This window comes from Protopterus annectens, chromosome 6.part0, assembly GCF_019279795.1.
Source record: "Protopterus annectens isolate FY-2018-M chromosome 6.part0, PAN1.0, whole genome shotgun sequence".
NCBI lineage: Eukaryota > Metazoa > Chordata > Ceratodontiformes > Protopteridae > Protopterus > Protopterus annectens.
In genome coordinates, this window is record NC_056737.1 from 736675633 (window position 1) to 736690966 (window position 15334).

The following is a 15334-nucleotide window of genomic DNA, read 5'->3' on the forward strand; positions in this document are numbered from 1 at the left end:
AATTTGGCCTCCCAGGCCATGAACAGCCACAAGGCATTATTTAGTTATGTCTGCAACCTCAAAGGCAGTACACAATTTTGTGCAGAGCTCATTGTAAATGGAGCCAGCTATACTGAGCCAGAAGATATAGCAAACCTACTGGCTGATAAATTCATCTCCCACTTTACCACTCTCCCCTTCAACCTTCCCTCAATAAATACCATCAAATATAACCCCCCTGCTATCACTAGGGAACAGGTCCTTAATGCTCTCTCTAAGGCCAAGAGCACTGCTTCAATGGATCCAAACAATATCCCAGGATGCCTTCTAAATAGCATGAAACATGACCTATCTGGGCCTCTGGAATTACTATTTAACTGTAGCCTCCAAACAGGCTTCATGCCTCATTAATGGAGAACAGCAACAGTCTTCGCTCTGCACAAAGGTGGGACATCTACAGACCCTGGAATCTACAGACCTATACGTCTCACTAGTCTTTATATATAAAGCAATGGAAAGAATTATCATGAAAATGATGAATAGTGATATAGTAAACCTCCAAACACTGGATCCAACCCAGTTTGGTTTCATCAAGGGCAGGTTATACCTACTCAACCTGGTGGACTTCTTTGAGAAGGCCAACAAAGCAATGTATGAGGGCAAAACGGTTCACACTGTTTACTTTGTCCTGGCCAAGGCATTTGACACAATACCCCACTTGGGCATTGTTGACAAATTCAAGAGATTAGGTACAAACCCGTATGTTATTCAATGGACAGCGAACTGGCTCACAGACAAGACTCAGGAAGTAAGAATTGGGGAGTCTTACAAAGAGACCAGTCACAAGTGGATTCCCTCAGGGATCAATTCTTGGACCGGTCCTTTTTGGTATTTATTTTTCTGAAGTCAAGGGCAATGTCAATTCAGTCTACTTTGGTGGTTTTGGATTGGGCAATGTCAATTGTCTCTGGCTGACTAAAGTTGCAGATGATTGCAAATTAGGAGCTATCACTGAATCCCACACTGACATAAATATTCTTTAGGAAGGGCTGACACAGAGAAACAACTGGTGTCAGAGCCATGGACTAAAACAAAATGCCAAGAAATGCATAATAGTATCCTTCAGGAAGTCATCCACCCCTGGTAACTATCATATTGACAACACACCCTTAAGAATTGACCCAGTAGTCAGGGCCTTAGGGACACACATAGACAGTAATCTAGCCCTGGACCATCACATGTCTACAGTAGTGAGGAAATCATTCTATGTTGTGTAATCTAAGTCCAAGGAAGTCATTGTTCCACTCTAATCGGCATTCACCAGACCTATAATTGAATACTGTGTCCCCTTTGGTATGTACCTAACCAGGCATATTCAACAACTGTAAATTCCACAGAGGTTCCTCACCAAAAGAATACAGGGTGTAAGTAAAATGTCATATGCAGACCGGCTCAAGGCTCTATCCCTGTATTTTATCTCCTATAGGCTATTGAGGGGAGATCTATGCCTGGCATGCAGGGCATTGTCAGACTCCACTCTAATGTGTAGCCAGAGACTACCTGTTTGAAATGTCTATATCTGGAATAATCTCAGCTTACCATACTACCCTTTCCAGACACATTGAGCTTATTTTTTTGTTATTTTGGCCTCATTCTAACTAAAGACTCAGTGTACCTAGAAATTATAGTAAATATGCATAGTGTGATTATATATATTGAACTGTGTCTGTTTGTCCTGATGACTTGTTTCTTGTAGCTGTGCTGTTAACACAATATGCTACTATGTACAAGGCCAGTCACCTGTCTGCCATTGTACATACATAAATGGATACATCGCCAGTGTAAGTTAAGTACAAGTGTATCTTTTGCAAGATTAGCTTAGTCTCCCAAAGCCTAGTTCCATGAATGCAGATTTTCTATATTAGGTTTCACAAACTTGCGCTTTGAAGAGGTGGGGATATTTGGCATAGGAGATGGAGTTTTAAATTTGCATCTTTTACCGTTTAACATTACATAGTCTATCCCAAGGTAACATAAAAGACTCTGTCACTGGTGAGTTATCTATTTAGCCAGACTATGCAAAAGATATCTTATTATCACAGGAAAGAATTCATGTGTTTGTCAAATCACTATTGTTAATTAACCACACACACACACATATATATATATATATATATATATATATATATATATATATATATATATATATATATACTCCCCAGTTAAGTCTTTGAACGGTAGTTCCTGTGGTATTCCTTCAGTCTTCATTTACCTACTGTGTGACCTTGAGATAGTCACTTATACTGACAATGCTTGGGGGCAACTGGGAATCTGAGCTAGCCTCTTCAATGGTCTTGTAGACTCAAGCCATGGAGCCACATATATAGGTCTGTGTTTGAGTAAAATAAGTATGGAAGGGTCAACACATAATTAAAATACAAATTATTAAAAATGAATTACAGCATGTTAGGCATAAAATGATAACCTAAAAAACTGTAGCACCAGCGGAGATGACCAGACACACTAGAACAGTTGCATGCATGTAGTTCTGCATACATGAGGTTCTCATGATGCATTAAGGTAGAGCCATAAACACCCAGTATGACTCAATGTCCGCCTCTCCCCCCACACACACACACACTTCCCTCTTGCTCTGCAGTCACTGTGAACCCAGAGTAAAGATAGTAGTCTTGGGCTGATTGTCAGAAGGAATATTTATGAGGGGACACTCAACAAACTGCTGATCTATGAAATTATTTCAAGTCAGCAGTTCTACAAATGTCTCATCATTGATGAAGCTGCATAGCACTGCAAAAATGTCAATATACTCTTTTTTTGGCAGACTGAGTGCTCCTCTTTTCTGTAAGGCTGCATTAAGTTCACAAGTGTGAGGAACAAGCCCTCTGACGATGCCCAGAGTTGTTTTGTTTTTGTGTCAATACTGAATTTATTAGTTGGTTGTATTGACAGTGAAGTCATTTCAATGAATGTAAGTGCTGTGTACTACTACTGCAGATAGCATGGAGGCATGACTCTCAACATAATTGTACAAGAGCTGGGGATAAAAGTTAACATATTTTGTACTTGTGCATTTTCTGAAGAATAATAAGTATGAACGTCTAATGTCTGGCATTACTGGGCACCTGCAATCCTCTGTGATTTATGAAAAAGATAATTTTTTATAGGGATAAGGCAAAAATATAAAGAAAAACAGGGATACTTGAAAGTTATGCCTGGATTGGTTCTCTGTCACCATAGTAAAAGGACAAAATGCTCAGAAACGATATTCATGATTGTATCCACTTCTAGTTTTAGAACCCGTTACACTTCTCAGTCTGTTTTTTCCCCTTGCTAACGGATTTAACTTTAACTTAATCACCTTAAATATATTAATTGAGATTACGATTGACTTCACAGAAAATGGTACTAGAAACAATTTTGGCATTTTCTTACTGCACGGCTTCTCATGGAATTGCAGCGTGTCAAAAGAAACCATAATTTTTTTGCTTGCAAATCATGTCTAATAAACAAGGAAAACATGAACTTCAAATAAAACTTAGCTATATAAATTATAGCTTAATTTGTCATTTGCTAATATCTGAAGATGGTTTAATTTGGCGCTAATCTGATTTTAGCTTCTAAGTTTAAAAGTGAGTCAGATTTTCTGACCTCAAAAAAGATAAAAAATTAAATGAATAGCAGAGCAGTTAGTCTGAATGATTGCTGATTAAAGGATTATGGTAATATAATTATAATTCCAATATAATTGTAGCCTTAATTCCATTTAATTTAATGAAGATGTATTTAGTAGAATGTAATGATTTTTTTAAGGATTATCACTTAAAAAGGTGATGTACACTGGTCCTGCAAAGCATTATTCCATGTCCAAGATTTAACATCTTTAAGTTTGTAAGAGGCACCCTTCTCCTTTCTTCACTTTGTACATTTCTTATGCTGTTTACTACCATTGTAGCATTGGTATTCAGTTCATTTATTTTGTTTAATGACACAAAACATACAAATGTGTGCTTAGAAATGTTTGATACAACACAGGACATATAAATATGTCTTTAGAAATGTTTGATACAATTCACACAGTGTGTGTGTGTGTGTGTGTGTGTGTGTGTGTGTGTGTGTGTGTGTGTGTGTGTGTGTGTGTGTGTGTGTGTGTGTGTGTGTGTGTGCATACTTGTTATATGCATGTGTATGCAGCTATTCCTGTGTACGTAGCTTAATCTACACATCATAATTTTCTTATTATATGGAAAATTAACAAATTAAGTTGTAGCATAGAACTGCTCTTAAAAGGCTGTTAAAACGTTTATATATCAGTTTGTGCAAACCATCCATCCATCTATCCACAACCTCTTTTCCCATTTTTGCACATGAGGTCAGGGTGTCGCTTCATAATCCAGTAAAACACATGAGAAAACTACATGCTATTCATGTATATTAAATATATTTTCTAACATAAAATATAAAGAAGAAAAGCTGCATCATCACTGACTATTTAATTACTTTACTTTTGGTCAATTGTTTACAGTAATGTTTCATTGATGATTAAACTGTCAGAAAAGTGACTAAGAAAAATGGTTTTCTTTACTGATGTGATAAGTAGCAGCTGTGACCTCTGCTAACCTCAAACCTAAGCAATGCATCTTCCCATTAAGCTGCAGAAAACTCAAGTGCTAATCTTGTATTTGCAGACTTCAGAGAGCTTTGCTGTTTGTGTGCTTTTAGTGACATAATCGTATTACCAAATTAGCTAATTGTACAGAAAATTATCTATACTAGTTAGAATTGTAACTACTTCCCTTCTTCAGGGACTAAGATAGTCTTCACAAACAAAACATAATGGAAATGTCTTCATGTGAAAGAAAAGCACATTTCTTTTCACATGGTGTTATATTTTAATAAGACAATACGGACACTGTTGTCAGTTAAAACATGCAGTCAAGACAAAACACATTTTTCTTTGTCAATTTAAATAATATGTCTACTGCTAAAACTGAAATTTTGTGTCTTTTGGCTTTTCCCGGTTAGGGGTCGCCACAGCGAAACTCCAGTCCGCTAATGATTGGTAGTGAATTTTTACATACCGGGTTACCAGCCCTGATGCACAACCTTCAACGAAGGCACGCCCCCATCCACGTATGCCTCCACACAGAAGACACTCTAACTGAGAACTGAACGGGACAATGTCTTGCTATGAGGCGACAACGCTACCGCAGCACCACCACTGCAGTACTGCTAAAACTGAAATTATATTATTAAAAATATTAGACACATATATCAGACTTCGTTTTAATGGAAAGTATTTAACATACCTGGAAGCATACTCATACAGTGCTTTATATACCAGCCAATATTATTAAAAGGTTTGAATGACATAAAACATTTGAATGACATAAAACACATACAGATTCCCTCTAAATCCACTGCCTTTCAAAAGTTCCACAGTGGGATGATGTCAACCCCAACCTAAGCTTTGGAAATTCACAAATTAATCTAAATAGCAAACAACTACCCCTGCAAAACTGTGAATTGACTTGCCCTCCTTCAACTATCACCTCAAACTATACTTCTTCCCAGCTGTACAGTCCTATTCTTAAACAACCACCAATCATACTAATAAAACTAGCACATCAAAAAAGTAACTGAAATACTGGAGAGTAATGACTGTAGCAGATTATAATCAGGAAACAATTGTATAGAAAGTCAATTATATGCCAACAATAGACACCCTTGTAAATACTTTATTTTGGTTTTAATGTTTGATATCTGTTTAGAGGTTTTAGGCAACCTTTTTAAATAATTTATAAATACTTCACTGTCATAAATAACCTGCATTCATGTTTTCTTGTTTTAGGAAATGAATAAAAATATTTACAAAAAATAACTAGCACATCAACCCCCCAACCCATCATTCTCCCACTTCTCTTCAGAAAAAAAAACAATATTGCTATTATCAGCCTCTCAGCATTTGTAAAAAAATTACAGCTGTACATGCCTGAATATCACAGTATAACCCTGATATTCTTGCCATCACAGAAACCTGGCTTAAGCCTAACATTAACGATTCTGAACTACTCCCTCCAGGCTACAGTATTATCAGTGTTGATAGGCCATACAACAAAGCTGATGAGGTAGCCTTAATTTATCCATGTTCATACAGTGTCTCTCCCTGTTAACACAATGTTAGAAAATTCCAAAATGCTGAAATACTAGTGTCACTGCTAAAGCTTAACAATAAAAAACAGCTATGTTTTATTATAGTCTTTATGCCACCTGAAAATAATATAACATCTTTAGAAGAAATCCTCACCTAGACCACTAATCATATACCTTATAAAAAAAATCGTACTAGGAGATATAAATATTGACTGGCAAAACCTTACATCAGACTTTCCCTCAGCTTTTATAAACATTTCTGGTTACATGCAACTTATCAAAACACACACTAGATTTAATAATACCAACAGTAAAGCTGCAATTCTAGACTAGATACTGGTCTCTGAACCTAATAAATTTACAACCTCTGGAACCTATCCAAACTCACTTAGTGACCACCTTCCAGCTTACACCCATAGAAATACCACCCACCAACCTAACACTCACTAGCTTAAAACAACCTGAAAACTTTCTAAATTCAATAAGGATTTCTTCATCAAAACATTGAAAGCCTTTAATTGGTCTGTCCTAAAAACTCTTCCACTAGATGAGGCAGTCAATACTTTTAATACTGTATTCTTAAATGCTCTAAACAGCCATGCCCCACTCTGCAAAAAAAGAGTAAAAATGAATCACTCATCATGGCTGACCCAGACATAAACTACAATGTCTAACAGAGACAAAACTTGGTAAGAATGACTTAAACTTAAAATTCCATATAACCTTCAACTTTATAGAGAACTGGGCAATCTGAGTAAAAAAACAAGTTAACCTAGATAAAAAACGACATTATAATCATCTACCAAAACCAATATTATCCATATACCATACACACTATCACTTTCTTTACTCCCTTCCCTCCCCCATCATCTCCACCTGATCCTAAATTACTCTCTATATCCATTGCTAGCAATCTCCACTTAGGACCTGTCTTCCACATCAATGATAAAAAAACTTCTACTTAAACTCAAACCTTGCTCCACTGCAACTAACAGCCTTCCCACCTGAATATGTAAAGATAGCTGCCAACCATAACATACCTAGTGTCTATCCTTACCAATAGATCAATAGCTGAATCCTATGTACCATCACTGTGGAAATAAATCCTAAATTATCCCTGTGGATAAAGGTGGCATCTTGGCTGATGTCTCTAACTTTTGGCCTATTGCAATATTATCACCTCTCTCAAAATGTATTTATAACAACTCCTCCATTACCTTCTACAACAATGCCTCTTAACAACTGCTTAACACACAGTGCAACTACTGCCCTCCTATCATTCACTGACACCATAAACAAATACAAGGACTCGGGTAAACAGGTTTCCTCCCTATTCTTTGACCTGTTAAAACCCTTTGATACAATTTCTCAACTTAAACTCCTGTATGAACTGTATCAACTTGGAGCAACCTCTTCTTCATTACTGTGCTTCAACAGCTATTTAACTGACAGGCTCCAGGCTCTAAAATGCAGAATATTTCTCTCCATACCTGCAAGTCTCCACTGGTGTTCCCCAAGGCTCTATTCATGGTCCCCTCCTCTTCAATATCTTTATCAATGACTTCTATACCTCCATAGGTCCGGCCTCTCTTATACAATGTGCTGATGATTCTACACTTATGCATGCATTTAATAAATTGCTTCAGCTCCTCCATATCATACAAGTTGCTTTTTTCTCAGTTGAGGAGTGGCTTAATAATGCCCAACATAAAAAAAAATAAATAAAATTTACTGCAATTTTTCCTCAAATTACACACACTTGATAAAGTGTCATTAAACAACACTGAAATTGAAGAAGTCTCCCATACAGAAATTCTAGTGACTAGAGAGGGCAACCTTAAATTTGACCTGCATGTTCAAAATAAAATAAAAAAAACTCACCAAAAATTAGGAATGTTCTACAGGCATAAAACATTCCTTAGCAACACCACCAAAACCATTCTTGCCTCTACCTACCTTCTGCCATCTCTCGATGCACCCATCCTAACTAACCTTCAGGCTATAGTTAAAAATAAGCTGGAGACATTCTACAATATGGTCGCAAAATATGTCACCTCCACTGTATTGCCCTTCAGGCTTTGAATTGGCTTGAACTGCGTCACCACTTAGATTACATACAGCTTATCTCCACCCACATTATTCACAAAGCTGATGACTATCCTGCTTTTACTCCTATTCTGCATTCCTATCACCCTAACAGACTGCTTTGATCTAATGAGCAACACCTTCTCAGCATGTATAAAACCAGAAATCCTCTAGCCAAAGTTTCTACTCATACTATGTTGCTAGAAATGGAATTCTGTCACTCTGCAAATTGGATCTAGCTCTAACCTCTCCAATTTCAAATAACTATGAAAAGACTACCTAAATAAAACCTGGCTCTGCTCCTGCACTACCATAGGTTGAACTAGTCCCTGCCTCATTCTTCAGCATACTTCGACTATGTTTTGAGAGAAAAAATTAGTGAAATCTATTTCTAAGACAAAGAATGAATACGTATTTGCCTAGGCTATATTATCTAGTCTTCTCTGCTCCAAAGGGTGTACTCAGTATGTTTAATGGCATCTCTATGAACTGCAACTTGTGAATACTTCATATATTGATAATATTCTTTTTCAACTCATTATATGTGTCCAAATATTTGCACTATATATGTACAGGTTCACATTGTATGAAACTGAAATTTTACTTAGTTAATATGTCATTCTGCTATAGGCCTCCACTTAAAATGGGATGTTATCCCAGTTGGACTTTCCCAGTAAACAAATATCAAATAAAGAAGTCAAATAAATGAATATCATTTCTCTTGGTTAACAAGTATATATATGGATCTAGGACACGTACTTGAATTCGCAAATCACCGAACGTTAAAATCACACTCACTGTACCTCAAAATGCAATATGCACGAAAATATAAAACATTGAATACACATTACTCAAACATGGCAGGAAAAGTGATTCACATGGTTACGTCACCTTTAAATTCCATGTAACTTTAAATTCCTTTTAAGTGTGGTCCGTGCTGTACTCACGTACTAAACACTATGGCGGAAACTTGCAGGTTGGCACCCGGTGTTTTGGGGCAAGTGTATGAAACGGTAAGATCTCAAAGAGGTGGTGAAATACTACTTATAGATGGTTACATATATGAGCTTGAAAAGAAAAGAAAAGACATATCAAGTATACAATCTAGTGTGGAAGGGTATATTTCAGTGTTTAACTGAATTGAAGTTGACGTTTAATGCCTCATTTATCCTATGTGATTTTGAACCTGCAGCCATTCATAGTGTGAATCATAATGTTGGCTGTGTTATTTGTAAAGGATGTTTCTTCCATTTTGGGAGGAATATTTGGCGGAAGATCCAGAATTTGGGATTATCGTCACTATATAATTCAAACATGCATTTTCAACAAATCGTGAAGCAGTTAGTAGCTTTAGCCTTTCTTGCGGTGGAGAAAGTGTTGGAAACATTTAATTTGTTGAAGGATAAATTCCCTGTAGACGGGAAACCTCTGTTGAAGTACTTTTCTGAATGGTATTTATTAGGGAAGCCTAGACTACTGAAAACTAGGCTGTCAAGTGTTATAAGATTTCCTCCTCTCTTTCCCGTACAGTTTTGGAATATATCTGTACTAAACTAGCTAAATTTGTCTAGAACGCAAAACGATATAGAGGTGTGGCACAGGAGATTACGCTGTATAGCTGGTGCACATTTGTTTGATTTATTCAGTATATTAAAAGCTGTGTCTCGTGAACAGGATAGAGTGGATGAAATTCGCTGCAGATTGGCTGCCGCTTGTCCGCCTACTCCCAAAAAGAGGAAACTTGTTTGCAAAGAAGAACGATTTCAAGTAATACTGCAAAATAGAGATGAATACACATGTATACAGTACATAAGCGCTATTGCTCACTTATTGAAGATTTAATTGTGATTTAAGGATACGTTATTTAAAGTTTACGTGTTTGCGTTGCCATTGCCTTATTTCTAAAGATGCCTATATCTGTGGAGATAACAGATACTGGATGTATTCTGTGTATGATTTGTGATGGGGATCAACTGCACTATTCTGCCATTAGGGTATTTTCGGTGTTTTTACCTTCGCGCATTTACATTTTCGGTTGTATTGATTTTTGTTGAGCAATGAGCGTGATTTTAACGTTCGGTGATTTGTGAATTTGAGTATGTGTCCTAGATCCATATATATATATATATATATATATATATATATATATATATATATATATATATATATATATAAATATACACATGGGTCTACTTCATAACATTGAAATTTCATAACGTTGAATTTCATAACATTCGAAAATTCAAAACACTGAAAACCCAAAACATTGAAAACTCAGAACACTGAAAGTGTGCTTCATAACACTAAAAACTCTGCCCCCCCACACCCCTCATAAATTAGTGGAAAAAAGTTAAATTCCTAACCTCAGTATATGGTGATTGTGATACAGTGAGGTTAGGAAATTAACTTTTTTTCCACTGTAGTGCGATCTTGGAGCTGGTATATTTAATTTACGGGGGGGCAGAGCCCCACACATGGGGGTGCAGGGGGGCTTGCCCTCCTGCAGAAATGTAGTAGAAAGTGTGTTTGTTAGTTAGGTGTTGTTATAGGTGGAGAGGATGTTATTTACATATGCAGAAGCACACTTTCAGTGTTCTGAGTTTTCAATGTTTTGGGATTTAAATGTTTTGGTCTCAATGTTATGAAATTCAGAATTATGAAATCTCAATGTTATGAAGTAGCTAGATACATATATATATATATATATATATATATATATATATATATATATATATATATATGGGTCCACTACGTAATCCCAAAAGGGTCTATATTAGAACACCGAACATTCAAAATGTCGAGTGTTCTAATATTGAACTCTACCAATCGAAAATACTAAATGTCAAACATTCAGAACAGCGAATTTTTTCCTAGGGAAAAAATTTGCTGTTCCAAAACACATACACACAACACAAGCACACCAAACAAACAGTAATCCACACACATACACCTAAACTCTTACCCCAACCCTACACTTAACTATACACACACCACTAACTATCCACTTACCTTAACTCAAACCCTAACCCTAAGGTCCGTCACTATCACACACTCACCTCACCCACGCCCTAACCCTAACTCACCTACCCCGCCCTAACCCTCACGTCCACACAATCGCACACTTACCTGACCCGCACCCTAACCCTAACTCACCTAACCTGCCCTAAACCTCACATCAACACAATCGCACACATACCTAACACGTGCCCTAACCCTAACTCACCTAACCTGCCCTAACCATCATGCCCACACAATCACACACATACTTAACCTGCAACCTAACCCTAACTAAACTAACCCACACTCAATCGCACACTTACCTGAACCCGAACCGTAACTTTCCACCAGAGCGCTGAAAATACCAAAGAAACAGAAATGGACAACCGAATTCTTTCCCTTGAAAAAAATTCGGTTTAATGTTTCTTTGATATTTTCAGCGTTTGCTGAAAATGGGTCGATATTAGAACACTCAACATTTTAAATGTTCGGTGTTCTAATACAGACCCTCTCAAAATACTGAAATCCCGAATTTCAGTATTTCAAAATGACATAGCCAAAAACACAAATTTCCGAAACCTGCAGAAGCACGAAATTCAAAATCCCGAAGCTTGGAGATGTTGAATTAGCTCTTCTGCTGGTGCGGTGTGTGAATGGATGGGTGGAAGTTTAGGTAAGTATGTATGTGTAAGTGTGTTGGTTATGGCTTTAGTATGTGTAAGTGTGTGTTGTGACTGTGATGTGTGTGTGTGTGTGTGTGTGTGTGTGTGTGTGTGTGTGTGTGTGTGTGTGTGTGTGTGAGGGACTGTAAAATGTGTGGGTGTGAGTTTCCTTTGTGTGTCTGTTTGTGCGATCACAGAGCTAGAATATTTAAGTGGGGGGGTGTGGGGGGGGGTGCAGGGTGGCTTGCCCACCTGCTTATCTGTAGTGTAGTATTATATATTTGATTGTGGGGGGAAGTTGTGTTTATGTGTATGTGTGTGCTGTATGTGTAGAGTACGTTCGGGATTTTAAATTTCGCGATTATGGGGTTTCGGGATTTTGTGTTGTAGTTGTGCTTTTGGCTATGTAATTTCGAAATACTGAAATTTGGGATTTCATTATTTTGGGATTACATAGTGGACCTATATATATATATATATATATATATATATATATATATATATATATATATATATATATATATATATATATATATAAAATGAGTGCTTGGTTGCTTGTTCTTTTAGCAGAAGTGCTACAACTAAATTCTATACGATGTTGTGGCATTTATGTTTCTTTAATTATTAATGTATTTTCTGATTGTTTAAAGTGTAGAACCCACAGCAGGACCATATCTGGAGTGACCCTTGGAGTGTAGAAAACAGTTGTAGCACATACACATATACATTTACTGACATAGCTAAAGAACGTTTTGGAAGATTTTTTTAACCACTGTAAGAAAGCCTTTAAAACACTTATTTCTAATAGGTTCATAGGTTAATACTAAGCTGTTAATCAAGCGGAATAGTTGTAGCATAGCCACAGGAGGCCGAACTGAATTTGTTAGAACATACAATTAATACCAGACCTTCAACAGGGTAAATTACTTTGGACTTAGTTATGACCTCTTTCTATCAGAATTTGAAGGGTAAGATCAACTCCTTACAAGATTTATTATTTTGGACCTAGATATAGTCTCTTTACATGATTAATTACTTTGGACATAGTTAAACCCACTTCCATAACGGCTTGTGGGTCCAGAGAGGGGGCTTTTTCCTTACTCCCTTTCCACTTTACTTTGTGTTCTGACTGAGTGTGCTTCTCAGCTGATAAGTATATTTTTGGCACTTTTTAACTGTTCAGAGTTGAATTAAACAATAATTGAATTCAGTTCAGAATACAGTTTCAATAAATTGCTTTAATATTGCTACACACTCAAGTGTGCTAACTTGGACTGCACTTGAATTGTTTTTAGTGCTGCTTTAGCTGCTTTTCTGTAACAAAAAAAAAATATTTCTAAGCTTGTTTCCTGCCTTTCCTGTAACTAGTCTAGCTTCTGAGCCTCCCAAGTCTTTCTGTGTTGGAGGGAAGCCTTCTGGCTTATCAGTGGGAGTGGTAAGCACGAGGTAGCCTATCTATCACAAGAGTGTTTTCTGGCCCAGAAATTGTAGTTTACTGGCTGTTTGGGCAGTTTTTCCATATCTTTAAACTTTCTGGTCTAAAAGCCCGGATTTGCACTTGTTACCGCCTTTCCTGTAGCTAGTCTAGTCCAGATACAGATTTGCTGTATCCAGGACTGTATGTAAGCTTCCGAGACCCCCAAGCCTTTCTGTCTTGGAAGGAAGCCTTCTAGCTTATCAGTGGGAATGGTAAGCACTATGTAGCCTATCTACCACAAGAGGAGTGGTTTCTGGCCCAGAATTTGTAGTTTATTGGTCATTTGGGCAGTTTTTCCATCTGGTTCAACTTTCTGGTTTAAAAGCCCACGTTGCGCTTGTTTCCCACATTTCACGTAACTAGTCTAGTCCAGATACAGATTTGCTGTATCCAGGACTGTTTGTAAGCTCCTGAGAGGTGCCAAAGTCTGCTCTTCAATTTTTCCATTAGATCTGCTAGTTCTCTCCTCTCCCGCACTTTTACTAGCTTATTAGTCTAGCACTTTACCATACCAGACATCTTGTAGCAATTATTGTAGCACACAAAAGTGCTACCAGCACTAAACGTTCTACAAGGAAACAGCTCCAATACTTATTATTAATGCCCAACCCTCCAGGATTGTCTAAAGTTCAGTTCCCTGTGCTTTCTCCTGTTAACCTGGTGAACTTGGGCATCTTGAGGGAATGTAGCAACTGCCTCATGCACACCAACAACTGTCTCCTCTTACCTCCCAACACTCAGACTTGCAAGCGATGCACTTATATATCCAAATTGGAAGCTGCACACTCTCCAAACAAGACCAGAATAGCTGGTCAAGAGGAGAAGGTCAACCCTTGCACCACACCACATGGAACACATAGCCCTCCAGAACACACACCAGCACTGCCTTCACATAAAAACACAAACCCCACACCCACCTTCGCAGAAGCTGTCAATAAAAATCTACCCAAACAGCAGAGACCTCCAAGGCAGAAATGCACTTGACCACCACAACACAACACTAATCACGAGACACATAACTCTCATAAACAGTGGGCCATTCAACCAAAGCTCCTAAGGCAAAACAGCATGCCCAGCACACTAGTCATAGGTGACTCAATAGTGAGGGCACACTGATGTCCCACTCACTAGGTTGAATAAGGAGAAAGGAACAGTCAGCTGCCTGTCAGATACCAGGATCTGCCATATAATGCATGCACTCAGGTCCCTCAACAACAAGTACAAATATGACACTGTCATTGTACATATGGGTGTGAATGACCTGAGACGTACCTACCTGGACTACAGTGAAAAGAGACATGGAGGAGCTCTCAAATTATGTAGCCCAGGTGGGTACGACCCTAGCCATGAGCAGCAACCTTCTATCACCCAGAATGATACCACATTACAAGCAGAAAATGATTGATTTCAACAACTGGCTAAGTTTCTGGTGTCATTCTAAGGGGATCCAGTATCTGTCTGCCTGGGATGACATGATTGACAGACCTCGATGCTTTGCCAGAGATGGCCTGCATCTTTCACCCCTGGGCTTCCGGATACTAGCCAAGGCTCTTGCCACCACTATAGTGCCTTTTTAGGAGGTGTTCCAAATGCCAAATTGCCACCGTAACAGCTACAAACAAATGCAATCTGAAGGTCATGCTGCTCAATGCTAGAAGTCTAAATCTCAAAATGCACTCACTCGAAGCACTCCTTAAAATGGAGAACATCGATATTTGTGCTGTAACAGAGACCTGGTTCAAGGCAGCAGAAAGCACCCATGCACTACCAGGCAATAACTTATTCCACACCTTTCGGCCTCAGAACTTGGAGCGAAGCTCCAAAGGTGGTGGTGTTTCCATATTCATAAAGGATGCATACATTTCCATCCTGGTAGCCCAACATAATGCATCAGAGATACTTCAGGTGCAGCTAACATTGAGTAAGACAGGAATTCAGGTTGTAGCCTGTTAAACGTCCCCAA